The sequence below is a fragment of the Xiphias gladius genome, chromosome 17 (genome assembly GCF_016859285.1).
Source record: "Xiphias gladius isolate SHS-SW01 ecotype Sanya breed wild chromosome 17, ASM1685928v1, whole genome shotgun sequence".
Classification (NCBI taxonomy): Eukaryota; Metazoa; Chordata; class Actinopteri; order Istiophoriformes; family Xiphiidae; genus Xiphias; species Xiphias gladius.
In genome coordinates this window covers 5,270,265-5,275,476 of record NC_053416.1, presented here as the reverse complement: position 1 = coordinate 5,275,476, position 5,212 = coordinate 5,270,265, and positions in this window count along the sequence as shown.

The following is a 5,212-nucleotide window of genomic DNA, read 5'->3' as shown; positions in this document are numbered from 1 at the left end:
GGAGAGCTGAAGTCTTGCACCATCACAGATCACGTCTCCCCGAACCATCTGTCTGCAGTACGGCAGCATTTCTCACACATTAAAGCATCCGCGCCCCTTCAGTATACTGTTAAGTTCTGAGCCCCTCGCTGTTTGCGATGCACGCCTTAGGAAGGCCAGGGTCATCCAGCTTATGTCAGGTGATATCATGAAATGTCAGGTGACTTTTGGCCCTCTTTCTCGCGTCACTTCTCTCAGCGTTGGCAGAAACCAGCGCAGCTCATAGATGATGACACAGCCTTAACACATGACGGGGGTAAGGATGGTCGTCGGCAAAGTAAGTCTGGCATTCAAGTTGGCAATAAGGCGGCTGATGGTAAGATTTCACTTAACAGGCAAAGGCCGAAAATTTTCAAGACTTTTCTGTGTCACATAGAGCGGAAGCGTCAAACATGAATAAATTTCATTAGAGTTGAATGGTTCGCGTGATGCCGCACAGTTTGTAAGGCGTGTACACAATTTAAAAATAATTGGCTTTATATTAAGTAACCATGACACGAACAACAGTGCAGGACAGCAGTGTCCATCTGTAAAGACTATAAAGACTATGAGTCGTGAGTTAACCCGCAGAAGGGATGGAAAGGGAATAGTATTCAACCAGATAAGGGGATATTCGGTAGTTTTTTTGCCTCTGTCGATGGTCAGTAGAAAATATTCCTCACCACGAGTCCCTGCAAAAAAATAGTAAAGTCACATTTTCACAGTAGAGAGGAGCAACAGTAGCTAATTACAGCAAAGCATAGTTTTTCTGAAGAGGTAAAGTATCGTCTGAAAGGTACAATAATGATTCTGATTTCTCGACTGTGTCTCGGCCGAGTTTTCTACTGCTACTTTTGTGCCGTGAGACAATGCGGAAAGGTTTGACATAACTTGAGTTGGGACGATTAGTCGATTGCAAGAGAAATGAATCGGCAGCAATGTGGTTAATTTAATAATCGTTTTAACTACATCCTCCAAAATGATCATCCAGTTGAATCAACACGTCACTGAAACAGTTTCAGCACAAACTGAACATTGTAATGATGATTTAATTCAGGGGGGTGGTATTCGACTGCATTAGTTTTAGCTACATGTCCCTAATAAACTGGCAGCTGAGTGTAGCGGAGCACGTAGCCGCTCAAGAGCCAGCTATTTTTTTCTCAGCAGTTCTGGAGAAACACACTAGAGCTAAAAGGAGAGGGAATATTGGCCGTGGACTCGTCAGATGGACAGAATCAGGCCTCCAAATAAATGCTAACGTTGCTCCTTGTCTGCTGGATGTGCAAACAGGCAACTTTTTGCTAATATGTTCACCCTGTCAACTTCATAAGGTCATGATATGTCAGGTGCTCTGTTTACAGCTTGTTCTGCTGCACCCAAGGTGGCCACGGCAGTGCTGTTTAACCCTGGATGATTGCTTGGAAATTTTGAGCAGAACACAGTGTATACTTTTGTTTCCGGCACGTGTGTCATGAAAAAGCAGCCTCACGGCTTTAATTCGGAGCAGCGCTTGTTGTTGTGGTTTTGTCACAGTGGTGAAGGCATCCAGCACCGTAGCTTTTCAGGATATGTTCTCTGCAGGTAATGCGGTTGGTCGTCCGCGGAGGCCGGATGACAGCATGGTTTTCCCCAACGCAGCCACGAGCCAAGACACCGGGCCATCTGTCAGATTTAGCTTCCAACTGCGACCTCCTCATTCCCCCAGGAATTTACTTTATCACTCACTCAAGAGCCATTTCAAGAGCCAGCTATTTTTTTCTCAGCAGTTCTGGAGAAACACACTAGAGCTAAAAGGAGAGGGAATATTGGCCGTGGACTCGTCAGATGGACAGAATCAGGCCTCCAAATAAATGCTAACGTTGCTCCTTGTCTGCTGGATGTGCAAACGGGCAACTTTTTGCTAATATGTTCACCCTGTCAACTTCATAAGGTCATGATATGTCGGGTGCTCTGTTTACAGCTTGTTCTGCTGCACCCAAGGTGGCCACGGCAGTGCTGTTTAACCCTGGATGATTGCTTGGAAATTTTGAGCAGGACACAGTGTATACTTTTGTTTCCGGCACGTGTGTCATGAAAAAGCAGCCTCACGGCTTTAATTCGGAGCAGCGCTTGTTGTTGTGGTTTGCCACAGTGGTGAAGGCATCCAGCACCGTAGCTTTTCAGGATATGTTCTCTGCAGGTAATGCGGTTGGTCGTCCGCGGAGGCCGGATGACAGCATGGTTTTCCCCAACGCAGCCACGAGCCAAGACACCGGGCCATCTGTCAGATTTAGCTTCCAACTGCGACCTCCTCATTCCCCCAGGAATTTACTTTATCACTCACTCAAGAGCCAGCTAGCTTGTTACTTCCTCTGAATTGAATTTATTTTCTTTTTATTAAGGTCAAAGACTGTGCAGACTCAAGGCTTTAGTTAATAGTGACAACATAGACCAGGTGTTATTTGTGACCTGCACTTGCGGACCTTCTCTTCCAGTTTGTTAAGGTATTTGAAGGGGTCTTATTATAACGAAGTCTCCTTTATTCTCATGCATATTTGATCATAGAGATTACGAGATGCTTTGAGTTCTTGACAGTGTGTCATTACTGCACTTGGGTTGATATTAGAATCTACCTGTGGTGTTTTTTTGGGCTTGAGTTTTATAATGATTTTCCATAGCCTGATACCTGGCCTGCTTGGATTCAACCTATGTCTGCTACAAGGAAAAGTATTTCCCCGAGTGTCAGGAGAAGCTAGTTCCCTGATGCCTCTCAGGTCAATGCTGTTTGAAAGATGCAGTCGTCAGATTTCACGTTGCTCCTGCTGTCCCTTCGATTTGGCGCCCCTCCATCTTCTGTTCACTTCATTATCCACAGATATTAGATGTCCTTGAGCACCGCTGGAAGGTGAACAGGTCAACTCAGCCAAATTAAAAATAACTTAATTTGATAGTGCTGCTTGGTAGTAATGTGGCATTAAGAGACTTAAGCTGGATTTGGTTTTATTACTTTGCTGTACTGCAGAGTACAGGCAGGAATGGATGACATATTTAGATTATACAGTTATACTATGTGTAAATGCACCAAATGTACATGTTTTTATGTATGTTTGTTTTTGTTTTTTAATTCTGTCTCACATTATTGAATTCTGTTTTACTTTAATCGCTTCCGTGACTAAATTCAAATTAATTATATCAGAGTGAACTCTCCGTAAGGAGTTGAATTTATCCATTGTAATCTGACTGCTTAATATTATACTATTCAGTTAATGTGCGGATTATATTTCTCGATTAACCAGTCAATCGTTTTTTTTCTTTAAAATGTCAGAAACGAGTGAAAAATAACCTACTCAAGTTCCCAAACCCCAAGTTGACGCGTTCCTGTTGCTTATTTTGTCCGACCAACAGTTCAGTTCCCAAAGGTGTTCAGCTGACTGTCATAGAAGACCAAGAAAACCACAAATATAAAAGGATTAATCCATTATCAGAAGTGTTGCAGTTTGACAGCAAATTAATCGATTAATTAACTCATCGTTGCAGCTCCACATATTACATTTACATTTTAATACATGCGGATGCTTTTTTTCAAAGTGACATACAAATGAGGTTATTTTGGTAAAAAGGTTGTAAAAAAAATACGTTTGGAAAGGTTTTATTTAATTTTATCATAGTTACATTGGATTATAACTTCCTGGATTCAGTCTTTGGAGAATTCTTCCGAATCTTAGACCTTTACCTGGTATTAACACATGATCTGTTCCGGGATATGGACGAGGATCACGGGACGTTTGCATTTACACCTGGTTTTAATAAGCATTCTCATTATAATCAGTTGTGCCCGCACCGTGATTTGATTTCAACGTGCAGATTCGGTAGACAGAGCTGGCAGACTTGTGGTCCAACATGTGGTGTCTCAGGTCAAGGGCAGCCGTGGCGGAGTCTCCCTTGGCTCACTGTTTTGGCCTTTGGTACTGAGAGACACCAGTCGTTATTATCAGGACCACAGGAGGTCTGAGGTTGTTTCAGGCGTTCGACCAAACGACAGCTGCTGCTGTTGTTTTTGCCGGTGAAGACAGTTCTCGCACGGGAATTCTTGCTGAATCTACAGAGAACGTATAAAGTTTCCCACATTTTATTTTCATGCCCGCAGTGTTATGAGGTGTATGAAAGTTAAAGGGGGTTGAAAACTGTCCTGAACCACCGTGCAAGGTAAATTCTATCATTTTGAGAGGCTTCCTGACAATTCAGTCAAAGTAAAGCAGGCTCTGTCAAATTAACCTTGAGGACGGCAGGCCTGCAGTGATCTGCATGCAGAAGGGGATTTTATCGAGTCTCGACCTCTACCCAAAGCCTCTCTTAGTGTGGCCTCCATTCTCCTCCATCCTCATCTCCACTCCTCAAATTATTCATTCAAATTAGGCAAATTTCCTCCAGAGCTACTGTATTTATAATATCTTTAAGTTCTCGGGCTTTTATACTCAACCCAGCTACCTACCCAACCTGTGTTGGATCAGGTCATGTTAATGTTACTTCTGCACACTGTTCAGAAGTAACGCGGTTCAAATCAGGTCCTAGTTTTAGTAGGAGAAATTCCTAATTAAAGCTCCTTAAAGATGTTACTTTGGCATGAAAACACACATCACTGTGTGTTCAAACAGTTCAGCCACTGGATCCTCTGTCCCGACTGAGACTGACTCAAGATATAGATAAAATAAGCAGATGAAAATATCTGTTTTTAGTTAATCTAGTGAACTAAATACATGAAAAAGTGAGGTACTTGATTTAAGAAGCCCGTAAATCCAGTGGTGAAGCAGTTCTGTTCATTCACAATAAATACAATTTTCTTTCTGCCATGTTCATTTACTGTAGCGAGCTAATGTTTGTGTTTGACAATAAACGCATTTTACTCCTCTACCTGTAGCAGAAATGCAATTTGAGGTTTTTCATCTTTGCCCAGTTAAGAAAAGTCAAACTCGCCAAAATAGTCTACATCCAAATATAGATGCTAAATGTAACAGATGTAAAATGTCTGCAGCTACTCTGATTCACTTGCTGTGGTCATGCCCTGATCTGCATAATTTTCTTGGGCTCCGTCTTCAAATCCTTGAGCGACGCTTACAGTGCACAGATTGAGCCAAATCCTTTAACAGGATTCTTTTTTTTTTTACTGTAAAACCAGAGAACGCTGCCTGGTCTATGAATATTTACAATGCCGTTG